The following is a 17,303-nucleotide window of genomic DNA, read 5'->3' as shown; positions in this document are numbered from 1 at the left end:
AGGTTATTGGTAACCTCTGACAGAACATTTTCAGCAGAGTGGATAAGGTCTCTGCCGGAGTGCAAGTGAATTGAAAATATAAGTGAGTGAGGGAAGTGCTTTAAACAAATCTAAAGTGCCGTGTGTGTAAGGCAGTGTTGCTATTTCTGTTGCCATGGAAACAGAAACCTTTCAGGAGAACTAAAAGCCACTTAAAATCCCTGACTCTAACCCATTATATCCGCTTGATCTCTTGAGAAAGATAATGACAAAAACCAGTCATTAGAGGGGCAGGGCAATTTTAGGTTTCTTCTTTTTAGATGTAGCCCTTAACTGGAAATCTTCCCCCTTCTTGAGAAGAGATCTTGCACTGACATCTATACTGGCTTCTAAAAAGCACAGATGACCTGCTACACTTCCTGACTTTCTTGCTATTGGTTGGCATTGTTCATAAATATAATTTGCTGTTTCCCTTTTCTTTCAAATGAGCAATCCGAATTACTTGGAGGAGAAAGGCAGAAGAGATAGAGGCAGCAGAAGCCAGGGCAGCTGAAAGACAGAGAACTTCAGGTGGGCATTTTAATCTTTGTTTTGTTAATTCAGTGTTGAGAATCATGACTTGATGATCATGTAATAGAGGAGTAACTTTTGAAAAGTAAATTTGTTTTGTTCTACTATAAATGTTATTTTCCTATCATGTACATGGTAGTTTAAAAAATACTGTGAAAGTACAAAAATGTTAAAGGAAGCCAAATTCTCCACCAAGATAGCATCTATTGATATTTTGGGGGTTTTCCGTGTGTGTGTGTGTGTGTGTGTGTGTGTGTGTGTGTGTGTTTGTGAATGTGTATATGCACATATAACTTTAGTTTTTATAGTTGCGTCCCCGCACTATGGACACGTTTATATTCATTTCCTGCATTTCAGTCTATGGTTTTTCCATGTTGCTGTGAATTCTTTGTAATCATAAATTAAAGCTGCTGCATAATATTGCGTGGAGGAACTTTACTGTACTTCCTCCATTTTTGACTGTATAGCAGTTATCCTATTTTTCATAGTTTGGGTCCTTTTATTATATAAGATATATTTTTTTCATTCAGGGTCTTGTTTTAGGGGTAGAAGAAGTTGAATCTGAGCACATATATTTCAATGGTTTTGCTCAGAGGCACAATGAGAGTGAAAGAGTATGTGAGATCATGAGCATATAATCTGTTCCTTACCCCACTGGGACCCTAACCAGTGTTTCTCAACTCTGGCTGCACATCAAGCCAGAATCACCTGACTCTGAGGAGAGTAGAAAATTACCCCTAGAATAATTGAAGCTTAACTTTTAAAGATCAGCAAGTCATCTGCAGTATTTTGTCTTGTTTTCCAGAAACTTCTCAGGTGATTCTAATAGGTGGTCGGCATAAAAACAGATGACCTACGTCATTCAAAGTATTTTTCTGTCTCTGACATATACCTGAGAGGATGTATTAGGAGAAAGGGAGGTATAATTTCAGGCAAGCCAACCAAATCTCCCTTTCAACACTACATAAATAATGCAAATTATAGAATAATTTGCGGGGAAACATAAGACTTCTAGAAATTTCTATCATCTACCTCAGCCACATAAACTCTTGAGATGAGAATCTACTTGTGTTTCGATTTACTAATGTTTTAAAGAGGTGGATTTGTTTACAGTGCTTTGATGGTTAAAAGTTAGAGAAGTTGAGGCTGTAGTATGTTCTGAATGTACCTGAATCACGCCCATATCTGCTAGAATCTGCCAAGGCAGCCAGGTTTCCTTTCTTTTGCAATCTTCAAGATTAAACACAAGGTGGGCATTTAATAGCTGGCCAGTCACTAACACACTGTGGGCACGGTGAAGATCGATGGCATTGGATTTGGAGGCAGAAGGTGGCTCACTCTGGCTTTCAGGAGCCCCATAGACATGGCACTTATCTTCTCTGGACCTCATGTCCTCAGGAGGGAAGTGGACAGAGTTTATGCCAGGGCTGCGTTCTGGTTTCTCCCGTCGGGGACTGGAAACAGAGCCAGAGCCCCTAAACCACATTGAAGCATTTGCTGTTGCACTCCTAGCCTGCTGCAAGCCAGGAATCATCCCAACGAGACCAACAGCATGTTAATCAAATTTCTTCTTGTTTTGATTCAGTGGAGAACACCTGTTTAGTACCTTCATTAATGAATGTAAACATTCACATAGTACTTTACAAAACACGTTTACATGCATCAGTTCATTTGATCCACATACTGGCCTTAAGAACTGGAGTAATTCTTATTTTAAAGATGGTAAAGATGAGACCGAGAGAACATAGGATCTTTTCCAGGTGAAACCAGAACTGGTCCAATCTGGTTTAGCCCAGGGCACATGGTCCATTCTTACAACTTAAATAATAGCTATTGTGGGAAATTGGTTAAACATATTTCATAATGTTTATATAATTGGTTATTCTGTAGCCAGTGAGATGATGACATTGATGTTGTTATTTGGCAAAGAAAGGTGATCATGGCATGGAAATAAGAAAAAAGCAAGATATAAAACAGCATTATAAATGCGCTCATTTTTGTTTAAAAATATATATTTCAAGAAAGATGAAAACATATATGTGAAATTTTAGATATGTCTGGTTGGTGGTAAAGTTCATAATTTAAGTTTATTTCAGCTTGTATTACATTGTAATTTTTTTTTTTTTTACCACGAACGTGTACTACTTGTGTAATAAAAATAAAGGAAAGTAAATAGAATTGTTCATGTCTTTCTGGTTGGCTCTTCTCCAGATGAAATGGCCCCATCTTCTTTCACTTGGCCGTAAAGAAGGCTACTATTTAATTCTCTGAGTCTTGTACATTATTGTCACAAATTTTATTGTGATTGTCAGCTAGTACTGACTGAATTCTTCGCGTGTGTTGGGCACCAAGTTAATCACTTCACATCCATTTTTTTTCATCAGTACTCACTCCAGTGCTCCTTTGGCAGAGGAGAGTTTGAAGCTCAGAGGGCTGCGGTAATAAACGACACTAAAAGGCAGAGTTGAAACTTAAACCCAGGACCCTTTTAACTCAAAAGCACATGGTTTCATTCATTATATCACTCTGCCTCCCATCCACCTGGGATCACATGAGCAGCCTCCGTTTTGGAGGAAAGATGATATATTTTTTCAGTGTACTCCTCATTGCTGTGTACATGAATACATGATGGTTACTTTGGGCATCATTAAGATTTCCTGTGTACTCCAGAATCAAGGATCCTTTCTGCTTTTCTATAGTTTGCTCTATGCACCAGATATCTGAGGCACTCTAGTTCCCCAAGGGTAAGGCTTTAAGATAAAAGCCTCACAAGGGATTGTGCAATTACCCAATGAACTCTGGCTAATGCGGCAGCCAAACTGGGTAATACAAAGAAAGGCAAGTATTTTGCTGTGGATGCTTAGCTTTGCTAGAGAGCTTTTTGAAATCCATGTCAGAAACCCCTAGCACTGTATTTCTTTATTTATCAGGGTATTGGCCACTGCCTCCTTTGTACTGCAGTTACTTATGTACAGTAGGTTCTATTGGACTAAGACTTGGACATTGGAGTCCTTGCATAGAACCTAGCACATAAACTCCATTGAGAATAAGGCATTGTGTAAATAAATCGCTTCACCAGTGAATGCAGACTTTAGTTACAGCTAATGTTTATCTCTGTGGAACTTTATTAACCTCTTTATATTAATTGACCCATGGAGAAAATATAATCTGGACAGAATTTAAAGGAAAACCTCTTCCAATGGATTAATGACTTTGTGGCAGTAGAGTCAGAGTCTTTTGACAAAGAAATCTAGTTATTATTTGAGAGGCCCAGGATAAGGGTCTAAGCAGTGAGTTGGAGTCAAGAAATTCCAAAGTTGGAAGGGTCCTTAGGAAGAGCTGGGACCAGAGGTAGACTTTTTTTGCTTCTTTAGTGTGAAATCCTTAAGGGAGAGGTTTCAAAAAAGTATAGGAAGCTGATTATAGGAAGAACAAGAAGGAAGGAGAGAAAGGAAGGGAGTAGAGGAGAGAGGAGAGGGGGAAAGAGATGGAAGAGGAGGGAAAGAGATTGAAGAGGAGGCAAAGAGATGGAAAAGGAGAGAGGAACAGAGGGGAAGGGAGCCGGTTTACTCTGGAAGTTTAAATATTAAGCTGGGGTAATTTAAAATAATTTAGTCCACCATTATTACCTATATTGTACATTACATAAATAAGAATTTTTTTTATTATAAAAAAGATAATTTCCCATATAAGTCTGCTCCCATGAGGCTGTAGAAACAGCATCTTACCTTGTTTGTACCTCTAGTACAGAAAAACAATCATCTAAAGAGTATTTGAAGGCATCCTAGATTCTTTTTTCTCTTTTGTCAAATTATTATTTTTAAAGTATTTTAAATTTGTGTAAATTTATGGATTACACATGCAATTTTATTACGTGCATAGATTGTGTAGTGGTCAAGTCAAGGCTTTTAGGGTAACCATCACCTGAATAACATTGTATCCCAGATTCTTTTAGGTAAGTTGGTTTCCTTTTATTTTGAGTCTTACCTTAAAAATAACTCTGTTATCTTGTAAATTCACTGAGAGACATGAAGGTGACTCCCTTTGTTAGTTGTAAGAGGCAGAAATCCCTATTGGGAACTTGTTGGCAGAGAGTCAGACAGACAGTTTGCTACCCTCCAAGATATAAAGGGTGCGGCTTCCTACAGTGTTTAGAACAGAGCACCTTTTGGGTACCCTTTGTGGCTGCCTTCTGCTCCCATGCCATGCCATTGACCATTGACCCTATATTCCTGTTCCCAGACTTTAGATTTGAATTTCAGGAAAAGGAAATTTTCAAGGAAAAACACATTAACATCATTTCATTGTAAAAGACCATGTGAGTTATTTCCTCCCTGCCCCCAGAAGATATTAATTGTAAGGCATAAAATGAGGGCGTTGGATAACAGCTTCATTAGCTCATTTATTGATCTGAGCACATTCATGTGCCTCATGCTGTGCTGGGGCCTGGGGTACAGCAGTAGACATGTGCTTGCCTTCCATGGGCAAACAGTCTGGTGGGTAGGGATAGACAGGAGACAACTGCTGCCCCTTGGGTAAATGCTGGATGGGAAGCCCAAGGGTCGGCGAACAGCCAAGACGTGGAGGGGTCAGAGAAGCCGTCTTCTGAAGGAAGCGATGTTTAGAAAGAAACCTGAGATTGGGTAAGCAATAGCCAGGAAATGAGCTTGAGCTCAGAAGAAATGGGCAAGAGAGAGCTTGCTGTGTTCGGGGCCTTGAAATAAGCTTCATGAGACTGAGTATTCTTTACTGAGGGGATGGTGGGGAGAGAATATGCTGGATAACAAGATCGGTACTGGATACTGTGAAAAGCCTGGAGATGAACTTGATTCTGAGATGATAATGGGTTTTAAGTGGAAGAGTAATGTGGTCAGACATGCATTTTGGAAAGGTCACTCTGGCCACTGTGTGAAGAATGAATTGAGAACAGCCAGAGTGGAGATAGGGAGGCATTGAGGAGGCTGTGCCCACTGTCCAGGTGAAAGATGACAGCCTGCACTAGGCCGGTCTTGAGCTGATCCCTGAGATGAAAGGAGGGAGTTGGTGGAGCCTGCTGGGTAAACAGGCCAGGTCTGCCACAGAGGAGACACTGGGCAGCAGGACAAGCAGGGGAGGAGGAAAGCCCATGGTTTACTTTTGCTTCTGGCCCTCTCTTCTTTAGGTTCCAGATACCCACTGCCCTCATGCCACTGGCAGCAGGTGGGATGGCAACAGTAATGACAATGCATGGTGCCAGGCACAGTGCAGCTGCATCCCTGGCTGTCACCTGTGCTGCCTCCTGGGGTCCTCTCAATAACTCTGAGAGGTTGAGTACTTGCTGATGATCACACAGTTTGCACAAGGAAGAGCTAGGATTTGGGTTCAGTTGGGATTTATTCCAGAGGTTTTCCATGATATCCCAATATCTCTTTATCATTTTAGGAAATGCACATGATGTTTAACAAACTACCTTTGTAAATAATTTCTTTTCTCTAAGAAGTGAATTTAATAGTGGAATATGAAATGCTGTCTAGGAGAAATGAGAACAAGTGGGAGTTTTAATTTGAATAAATGGGCCTGTGTGGAGCCCCTGAGTTATGTCATTTAGTCACCTTGATTATGGACAGGGAGGACCCTAACGTTGACCAATTCGTAGGGATTTATTGGAATAAGCAGGACAATGTCTCTATGATAACACTTGCTGTTCTTCTGTCTTGGAAATCAGAAGATTTGGAAATCAGAGACTCAGATAGAAAACAATTCTGTGATTCTGTGCTTTCCTTAGATCAGACATTTGGTTAATAACAGATACCTCCAACCTTTCTAAATACAAGGATGAAGTGCATTAGAAAATGAAAAACATATGTTGAGATTTTTACGCAAAATTAAATTCATAATCAGCATCAGACTCATGTGTTATATTAACCAAGGAGAGCTGAGGAAAGTTTTGAGAGCCAGAGAGAGGGCAACATTTAGTCAAAATAGTGTTTTTAAACAAAGTGAAGCCGTGTCTCTAAGGAACTCAGAGCTCTTCATATATGTTGTTTTGTTGAGTTGAATTTTTATTTGTTTGTTTATTTGGTGGCTGAATGTTAGTGGTAGGATGGATGTGCAAGAGAAGCTAGTTTTTAGAGTCTATTAAAGAAGGAAACAAGGAGAGTTAGTAAAGACAGAGATGGGAAGAAGGCGGTCTGAGGTAATGCCATGCATCTTGTTCTTGAGGGCGGAGGTGTCCCCTGGCATGCTTGGATGCCAAACTTCTGCTAGATTTCAATCCCTGCTACCTCCCTGGGGATAAGTTGTTCTCTGGGAGCATTATCTCTTCAAAATAAAACAAGAAAGAATGAAATTGTACAAGAACTCCCATTTTAAGGGAATGTGTTCATAATCAATAGGCACCTTTTCTGCACAAGGAAATTCTCAAGACAGAAACTTCAGTGAGGCTGGTTACGGTGGTTCATACCTGTAATCTCAGCACTTTGGGAGACCCAGGCAGCCAGGTGGGTGGTGCCCAGGAGTTTGAGACCAGCCTGGGCAACATAGCAAAGCCCTGTCTCAAGTACAAAAAGTTAGCTAGGCATGGTGGCATGCACGTGTAGTCCCAGTTACTTGGGAGGCTGAGATGGGAGGATCGTTGAGCCTGGGAGGTCGAGACTGCAGTGAGCCATGATCGCACCACTGCACTCTAGCCTGGGTAATAGAGTGAGATCTTGTCAAAAAATAAATAAAAAGAAAGAGAGAGAGAGAGAAGGAAGGAAGGAAGGCAGGCAGGCAGGCGGGGGGGAGAGAGAGAGAGAGAGAGAGAGAGAAAGAAACTTCATTGGATAATGTACAAATTGACCAATCAAAATGACAGAGGGAAAAAAAACTTGTCAGCAAGATAGAGAAAAAAGCATCTATTGCTATACTGTCAAGACAATGGTGAAACTTATAGGATCTGACATTTTGGCCACACAGACACTTTCCAAGCTGTCATTTTTCAGCCATGCAAATCTTTGTCCTAATGGCGCTCTGACAGTACACAGCTTTTTGAGGTGTCTCTTCCTCCATCTGTCTGTGTGCATTTGTGGCAGAGGATATTATTACCACACATTTGGTGGTCTGGGCAAAGTTCTCCTTTCAGTGGAAGAAGGCCACAGCCAGTTCACACTGCACGTCCACCCACTCCAAACTAGGCCCAAGAGTCAGTGCTTCAACAAGACCAGCAGCCCCAGGGAGAGTTCAGGCAAGGAAGGTGGTTCCTATAAGATCTCAAGAGCCAAAGAACATTCTAGAAAGAGTAAGAGGCAGACACAAGCTGAAGGGTGGATCAGGAGCTGGGGGGAAGTACTGAAAAGTTGGCAACCCAACTAATATGATTTCAAAAAAAAAAACGTTCTAAGTAGAAAACTAAATATCAGACAACACAGCATATCAGGACTTTAGAATTAAAATAAGAAACCAATATTTTAAAATTCAGAAGTAATTTGGGGGGTTTCTAAACTTTCTCTGTGCATTCTGGGATTTAGTCAGGAGGCAGGTTAGAGAGATGAACTGATAGCCAACATTTCCCAACATCCCTGATATCCTCCTCACCCACACACAAATCCTGGTGGATTCCTGAGAATCTGAGGAGAGATGGAGAAGGGAGGCTGGAACATTTGCTTACATAAGAAGTCAATTCGATAAGGTGACTACAAGGGAGTAACTGCTCAATCCATTAGCTTCCCCATGGGGACCCTTCCCTGTTGTGGCAATTGGATATTAAAGCCAACCCACTCTTGCCACAAGGGTTGACCCAGATCTTCCCCCAGTGGAGAGCGGAACAGTTTCAGAGACTGCTCCTCAGAGACTTCAAGCTGTTCTTAGGAATCTGCAGAATCCTATGAGCAACTCACCAAATTTTCTGTTTGCTGAGCTTCAGGGCAAGTCAGGCTCTGTTTAGTTGGGATTCAAGGGGAGAAGACCCTGTGAGCTTTGAGACTTCCAAATGTGGCATCTTAACTAAAGGAACTGCTAAGAGGAGGGTAAAAATGAGGCAATTAAAGCTGCACAGGCCCCAGAGGGGAAACTTTCATCTCCCTGCAGGGTGAATTATCAGGCCCCTGGACTCTGGCTGAAAAGTCCTTCCCTGTCCCAGAGCTGTTGAAGAGAACCTCTGCAATAGAGAGAAAGTGAATTGGAGAATTTCCTCCCCAGGGGACTTCCAGAGCCATAAATCCTTATTAACTGTACCAGTTTGCAGCAGATCTGCCAGCAAACTCTTCACCAATGGCCCAAGGTGCTGACTTCACAGTTAAGTGGCCTGTGGAAATAAATGGCATTCAGAAAGCAAAGGGTCACTAGCCTGGTGGCCAATAAAGTGACTCATACTTTGGGGGCTCCTTGAGGCACTTTGTGGATGACAGGGTGGAGGAAAAATCAGTGCAGCAAAATTTTCCAAGACACTGAGTCCATGAAAACAGGGCCCTGTGAGATTGATTCCCCTCCACCCCACTTCCTCTGGAAGCTCAGAGACCGGCTCCGTTTCACATTCAAAATACGTCACAATTTCAGTTCCTTTTATCTGTGTTTTTGTTTCGATCTCCAAGAACTTAATTCGCCTTATCGTTTTGAAAAAAAAAAAAATTCTGAAAGCACAAGACCATTCCTGGAAGGCCAGAAAGGTCTAGAAAGCTTGGCATTTCTGACATGACATTTGGAGCCTGTTACAAATAAACTCTGAGTTGTCAGCTTGGATCTCAAGAATAGACTCTCAATGATTCTTCCCTGTTCTGGAGGGCCATGTTAATTCAGCACTCTGGGGCCTCTGGGATTTTGAGGAACAAATGTGTTGTAGAATCTTCTCTGCACAATTTCAGAGAGCTTATTCTGTCAGCCTTTGCAATAACAACAGCTAACACTTTATATGGCACTTTCTCTGGTCCAGGCCCTGACCTAAGTGCCATTCATGTATTATCTCACTTCATCCTTACAACCCTATGAAGTAAGAACTATTATTAGCATTATCCCCTTTCTTTTATTTATTGATTTAAATTAATCTTTTTTTTCTTTTTCTTTTTTATTGAGACAGTGTCTTGCTCTATTGCCCAGGCTGGTCTTGAACTCCTGGGCTCAAGCGATCTTCCAGCTTCAGCCTCCCAAAGTGCTAGGATTACAGGCGTGAGCCACTTTGCCTGGCTGCATTATCCCGTTTTACTGATAAGGAGCTGATGCCCAGGGAGATAAAGTCATTTTCCCATGGTCATAGAGGTAGTCCATGAACGAATCAGGATTTAAATCCTGAGGTTGCCGCTCTACTACTGCTTCCCTGCAGCTGAGAGCAACACCTGTCATGCTTCTCACCATTTTTTATCACTAAATCATTTCTCAGCCTTGCTTTTACATATTTACTAGTCCCCTGGGAAAATTTTGCCTCCTTAATACTTGTTCTAGGTCCCAGTTCTGAGGTTTAATAATAGTAGTTAACATCACTGAGCACTCACCCTGTATGAGACAACTCACATTCATTATGCCATTTATAGATGGCATAACTGAGGCTCAGAGAAGATAGGTCACTTCTGCACAACTTCAGAGAGCTTATTCTGTCAGCCTTTGCAATAACAGATCTCAGAGAAGATCTCACAGCCAGTTAGTGGCAGATGTGGCCTGCTACCTTACACCAACTGTCTCCTGTGAACATTTCTATTTATTTTAACTTATTTGTTAAATTGACAAATAATAACTGCATATTCATGGGGTATATATTGATGTTTCTATACATATAATGTATACTGATCATATCAGGGTAATTAGCATATCCATCATCTCAAATATTTATCATTTCCTTTTGTTGGGATTGTTCAATATCCTCCTTCGAACTAGTTGAAACTATTTAATACATTATTTTTAATTAGAGCCATCTTACAGTGGTATGGAACACTAGAACTTATTCCTCCCATCTAGTGGTAATTTTGTAACCTTTACTACATGTGAACTGCATTCACATACTCCCAGCCAGGGTAACAGTCCCATGGCCTTAACCCCATACTTAACCCATAGTTAAGCAAACTTACCCCATAGTTCATTGGCCCATCATGTGTACACACATGACCTTTACCTGAGAAACAGCCGTGGAAGCCCATATCTGGCTATCACTACAAGTTCTTATAGCCTAGGCCACTGAGAGACTTGCAAATGCTGCTAATGTGGATTACAGCCAAAGAAACCACATGAAGACTACACTGAAATGTCTACCTAGAACCAAGGTCTACTTACGTCACTGAGCTGATACTCCAGGATACGTTTATATGAATAAACTTTGTCCTGTGAAACCTACTCCATAAAATTGAAAGAGACAACTTTTCCACCAGATGTGTAGAAATCAACATAGGAACACATCAAATATTTAAAAGCATGGCAACATGACACCTCATAAGGAAAATAATAATTCTAGTAACAGACCCAGATCATAAGGAAATATATGAAATGCAAATAAAGGAATTCAAAATAATAATCTGAAGGTGACTCAGTGAGATACAAGATAATACAGATAGACAATTCAATGAAATCAGGAAAATGATTCATAATTGAATGAGAAGTTCAACAAAAAAGATAGTTATCATAAAAAAGAACCAAAAAGAAATCCTAGCCGTGAAGAATTCAATGAATGAAATAAAAATACAATAGTCTGTTTCAACAACAGACTGGCCAAGAAGAAAAAATTTCTAAACACGAAGACAGGTCTTTTGAAATAACACAGGCAGACAAAGAAGAAAAAAAAGAAGACATAAAAGAGAACGAAAAAAGCTTACAGGATTTATGGGACACCATTCAGGAAAGAAATGCTCATATTATGGGTGTTTTAGAAGGCAAGGAGAAGAGAAAAGGGTGGGAAAACATGTTTAATAAAATAATAGCAGAGAACTTCTCAAGTCTTGAGAGAGAGATGAGCATTCAGGTCCAGGAAGGTAAAAGAATTCCAAATAGATTCAACCCAAAAAGATTCTCCCCAAGTCACATTATACTTAAACTGTAAAAAGTCAAAGAAAAAATTTTAAAAGCAGCAAGAGAAAAGCATCAAGTCACATATAAGGGAATCTTCATTGGTCTAAGGGTGGATTTCTCAGCAGAAACCTTAGAGGCCAAGAGAGAGTTGGGATGATAAATTCAACATACAAAAAGACAAAAAACCTGTCCATGAAGAATATTATACCAAGCAAAGCTATCCTTCAGAAATGAAGAAGTAATAAAATCTCTCCCAGACAAGCAAAAATTAAGACAATGTATCACCACTAGACCAGCCTTAAAAGAAATGCTCAAGGGAGTCATATCTGGAAGTGAAAAGATGATAAACATTTTCATGAAAACATGCGAAACTATAAAACTTACTAGTAGAGCTGATACACAAAGGAGAATCAGAAAGGAATCAAGACTTATCACCACAGAAAACCATTCAATTGCAAGGATAAACAATAAGAGAAGTAGTAATGAACAAAAGATACACAAAACAACCAGAAAAGAATCAATAAAATGATAGAAGTCCTCACCTCCCAAGAAATAATAACTTTGAATGTAAGTGGATTAAATTCCCCATGTAAAAGATAGAGACTAGCTTAACAGATTTTAAAAACGCAAGACCCAACTATATGCTGCCTGTAAGAAAATCACCTAAACTGTAAAGACATACATAGACTGAAAGTGAAGAGATGAAAAAAGATATTCCATGCAAATGGAAATCAAAAGTGAGGAGCTATGCTTGTATCAGACAAAACAGACTTCAGGTTAAGCTGTGAAAAGAGACACAGAAGGACATTATATAATAATAAACCATTGTCTTCCACAATGGTTGAACTAATATACACTCCCACCAATAGTGTAAAAGCATTCCTATTTCTCCACATCCTCTCCAGCATCTGTTGTTTCCTGACTATTTAACGATCGGCATTCTAACTGGCGTGAGATGGTATCTCATTGTGGTTTTGATTTGCATTTCTCTGATGACTGGTGATGATGAGCTTTTTTTCATATGTTTGTTGGCTGCATAAATGTCTTCTTTTGAGAAGTGTCTGTTCATATCCTTTGCCCACTTTTTGATGGGGTTGTTTGTTTTTTTTTCTTGTAAATTTGTTTAAGTTCCTTGTAGATTCTGGATATTAGCCCTTTGTCAGATGAATAAATTGCAAAAATTTTCTCCCATTCTGTAGGTTGCCTGCTCACTCTGATGATAGTTTCTTTCTCTGTGCAGAAGTTCTTTAGTTTAATTAGATCCCATTTGTCAATTTTGGCTTTTGTTGCCATTGCTTTTGGTGTTTTAGTCATGAAGTCTCTGCCCATGTCTATGTCCTGAATGATATTGCCTAGGTTTTCTTTTAGGGTTTTTATGGTTTTAGGTCTTGTGTTTAAGTTTTTAATCTATCTTGAGTTAATTTTTGTGTAAGGTGTAAGGAAGGGGTTCAGTTTCAGTTTTCTGCATATGGCTAGCCATTTTTCCCAATACCATTTATTAAATAGGAAATCCTTTCCCCATTGATTGTTTATGTCAGATTTGTCAAAGATCAGATGGTTTTAGATGTGTGGTGTTATTTCTGAGGCCTATGTTCTGTTCCATTGGTCTATACATCTGTCTTGGTACCAGTACTGTGCTCTTTTGCTTACTGTAGCCTTGTAGTATAGTTTGAAGTCAGGTAGTGTGATGCCTCCAGCTTCGTTCTTTTTGTTTAGGATTCTCTTGGCTACATGGGCTCTTTTATGGCTCCATCTGAAATTTAAAGTAGTTTTTTCTAACTATTTGAAGAAAGTCAATGGGACTTGATGGGAATAGCATTGAATGTATATATTACTTTAGGCAGAATGGCCATTTTCATGATATTAATTCTTCCTATCCATGAGCATGAAATGTTCTTCCGTTTGTTTGTATCCTTTCTTATTTCCTTGAGCAGTGGTTTGTAGTTCTTCTTGAGAAGGTTCTTCACATCCCTTGTAAGTTGTATTCCTAGATATCTTATTCTCTTTGTAGCAATTGTGAATGGGAATTCACTCATGATTTGGCTCTCTGTCTATTATTTGGGTATAGGAATGCTTGTAATTTTTGCACATTGATTTGTTTCCTAAGACTTTGCTAAAGTTGCTTATCAGCTTAAGGAGTTTTTGGCTGAGATTATGGGGTTTTGTAAATATACAATCATGTCATCTGCAAACAGAAACAATTTGATTTCTTCTCTTCCTATTTGAATACACTTTATTTCTTTCTCTTGCCTGATTGCCCTGGTCAGAACTTCCAATATTGTGTTGAATAGGAGTGGTGAGAGAGGGCATCCTTGTGTGTATTTTCAAAGGGAATGCTTCCAGCTTTTGCCCATTCAGTATGGTATTGGCTGTGAGTTTGTCATAAATAACACGTATTATTTTGAGATATGTTCCTTCAACGTCTAGTTTATTGAGTGTTTTTAGCATGAAAGGATGTTGAATTTTATCAAAGCACTTTTCCGCATCTATTAAAATATTCATGTGGTTTTTGTCATTGGTTCTATTTATGTGATGAATTATGTTTATTGATTTGCATAAATTGAACCAGCCTTGTATTCCAGGGGTGAAGCCAACTTGATCGTGGTGGATAAGCTTTTTAATGTGCTGCTGAAGTTGGTTTGCCAGTGTTTTATTGAGGATTTTCACATCGATGTTCATCAGGGATATCGGCCTGAAATTTTCTTATTTTGTTGTATCTCTGCCAGGTTTTAGTATCAAGATGTTGCTGGACTCATAAAATGAGTTAGGGAGGAGTCCCTCTTTTTCTATCCTTTGAAATAGTTTCAGAAGGAATGGTACCAGCTCCTCTTTGTACCTCTGGTAGAATTCAGCTGTGAATCCATCTAGTCCTGGGCTTTTGTTTTTTATTGGTAGGCTATTAATTATACTGCCTCAGTTTCAGAACTTGTTATTCATCTATTCAGGGATTCCACTTCTTCCTAGTTTAGTCTTGGAAGGGTGTATGTGTCCAGGAATTTATCCATTTCTTCTAGATTTTCTAGTTTATTTGCATAGAGGTTTCTATAATATTCTCTGATTGTAGTTTGTATTTCTGTGGGATGAGTGGTGATATCCTCTTTATCATTTTTTATTGTGTCTATTTGATTCTTCTCTTTTTCTTCTTTATTTGTTTGCCTAGCAATCAATCTATTTTGTTAATCTTTTCACAAAAAACAGTTTTTGAATTCATTGATTTTTTTGAAGGGTTTTTCATGTCTCTATCTCTTTCAGTTCTGCTCTGATCTTAGTTATTTATTGTTTTCTGCTAGCTTTTGAATTTGTTTGCTCTTGCTTCTCTAGTTTTTATAAATGTGATGTTAGGATTTCAATTTTAGGTCTTTCCTGCTTTCTCCTGTGGGCATTTAGTGCTATAAATTTCCTTCTAAACACTGCTTTAGCTGTGTCCCAGAGGTTCTGGTACATTGTGTCTTTGTTCTCATTGGTTTCAAAGAATTTCTTTATTTCTGCCTTAATTTCATTATTTACCCAATAGTCATTTAGGAGCAGACTGTTCAGTTTCCATGTAGTGGTGTGGTTTTGAGTGAGTTTTTGTTTTTTGTTTTTTGGGTTTTTTTTTTTGACAGAGTCTTGCTCTGTCACTCAGGCTGGAGTGTAGTGGCACAATTGCGGCTCACTGCAAGCTCTGTCTCCTGGGTTCATGCCATTCTCCTGCCTCAGCCTCCCAAATAGTTGGGACTACAGGCACCTGCCACCACACCTGGCTAATTTTTTGTATTTTTAGTACAGGCGGCATTTCACTGTGTTAGCCAGGATGGTCTCGATCTTCTGACCTCGTGATCTGCCCACCTTAGCCTCCCAAAGTGCTGGGATTACAGGCGTGAGCCACCACACCCAGCCTTGAGTGAGTTTCTTAATCCTGAGTTCTAGTTAGATTGCCCTGTGGTCTGAGAGACAGTTTGTTATGTTTTCTATTCTTTTGCATTTGCTGAGGAGTGTTTTACTTCTAATTATGTGGTCAATTTTAGAATAAGTGCAATGTGGTGCTGAGAAGAATGTCTATTCTGTTGATTTGGGGTGGAGAGTTCTGTAGATGTCTATTAGGTCCACTTGGTCCAGAGCTGAGTTCAAGTCCTGAATATCTTTGTTAATTTTCTGTCTCATTGATCTGTCAAATATTGACAGTGGGGTGTTAAAGTGTCCCACTATTATTGTGTGGGAGTCTAAGTCTCTTTGTAGGCCTCTAAGAACTTGCTTTATGAATCCGGGTGCTCCTGTATTGGGTGCATGTATATTTAGGATAGTTAGCTATTCTTGTTGCATTGATCGCTTTATCATTATGTGATCCCTTCTTTTCTTTTTTGATCTTTGTTGGTTTAAAGTCTGTTTTATCAGAGACTAGGATTGCAACCCCTGTTTTTTTGTTTTGTTTTGTTTTGTTTTGTTTTTTTTGCTTTCCATTTGCTTGGTAAATATTCCTTCATCCCTTTATTTTGAGCCTATGTGTGTCTTTGCATGTGGAATTGGTTACCTGAATACAGTACACCAATGGGTTTTGACTCTTTATCCAATTTGCTAGTCTTTGTCTTTTAATTGGGGCATTTAGCCCATTTACATTTAAGGTTAATATTGTTATGTGTGAATTTGATCCTGTTATTATGATGCCAGCTGGTTATTTTGCACATTAGCTGATGCAGTTTCTTTACAGTGTCGATGGTCTTTACATTTTGGTATGTTTTTGCAGTGGCTGGTACTGGTTTTTCTTTTCCATATTTAGTGCTTCCTTTGGAGCTCTTGTAAGGCAGGCCTGGTGGTGACAAAATCCCTCACCATTTACTTGTCTGTAAAGGATTTTATTTCTCCTTCACTTATGAAGCTTAGTTTGGCTGGCTATGAAATTCTGGGTTGAAAATTCTTTTCTTTAAGAATGTTGAATATTGGCCCCCACTCTCTTCTGGCTTGTAGAGATTCTGCAGAGAGATCCGCTGTTAGTCTGATGGGTTTCCCTTTGTGGGTAACCCGACCCTTCTCTCTAACTGCCCTTAACATTTTTTCCTTCATTTCAACCTTGGTGAATCTGATGATTATGTGTCTTGGGGTTGCCCTTATTGAGGAGTATCTTAGTGGTGTTCTCTGTATTTCCTGAATTTGAATGTTGGCCTGTCTTGCTAGGTTAGGGAAGTTCTCTTGGATAATATCTGGAAGTATGTTTTCCAACTTAGATCTATTCTCCCTGTCACTTTCAGGTACACCAATCAGACGTAGGTTTGGTCTTTTCATATAGTCCCATATTTGGAGTCTTTCTTTGTTCCTTTTCATTCTCTTTTCTTTAATCTTGTCTTCATGCTTTATTTCATTAAATTGATCTTCAATCTCTGATATCCTTTCTTCCATTTGATTGATTTGGCTATTGATACTTGTGTATGCTTCATAAAGTTCTCATGCTATGTTTTTCAGCTCCATCAGGTTATTTATGTTCTTCTCTAAACTGGTTATTCTAGTTAGCAATCCCTGTAACCTTTTATCAAGGTTCTTAGCTTCCTTGCATTGGGCTAGAACATGATCCTTTAGCTAGGAGGAGTTTGTTATTACCCACCTTCTGAAGCCTACTTCTGTCAATTTGTCAAACCCATTCACTATCCAGTTTTGTTCCCTTGTTGGTGAGGAGCTGTGATCCTTTGGAGGGAAGAGTCATTCTGGTTTTTGGAATTTTTGATATTTTTGCACTGGTTTTTCCTTATCTTCATGGATTTATGTACCTTTGATCTTTGATGCTGATAACCTTTGGATGGGATTTTTGTGTGGGTGTCCTTTTTGTTGATGTTGATGTT

At 39.3% G+C, this 17,303-nt stretch overlaps 1 protein-coding gene across 6 annotated transcripts in view; it reads left to right on the top strand.

The window, feature by feature from the left end:
• The first annotated feature begins 243 nt into the window (after positions 1 to 243).
• The window catches only part of CYSLTR2 (cysteinyl leukotriene receptor 2), a 51,387-nt gene continuing 34,327 nt past the window's right edge, over positions 244 to 17,303 (top strand). For 2 of the 6 annotated variants that reach the window (XM_011998608.1, XM_011998607.1), the window contains exon 1: positions 261 to 549. The gene's annotated coding sequence lies outside the window, so the exon portion shown is untranslated. Of the gene's footprint in view, positions 550 to 17,303 lie in introns of all 6 variants that reach the window. The other 4 variants (XM_011998611.1, XM_011998609.1, XM_011998606.1 and 1 more) reach the window with 3 other exon arrangements.

This window comes from Mandrillus leucophaeus, unplaced genomic scaffold (genome assembly GCF_000951045.1).
Source record: "Mandrillus leucophaeus isolate KB7577 unplaced genomic scaffold, Mleu.le_1.0 Scaffold577, whole genome shotgun sequence".
Taxonomy (NCBI): Eukaryota; Metazoa; Chordata; class Mammalia; order Primates; family Cercopithecidae; genus Mandrillus; species Mandrillus leucophaeus.
Note: the sequence above shows the minus strand (reverse complement) of the source record. Positions and strands in the feature narration are given on the sequence as shown.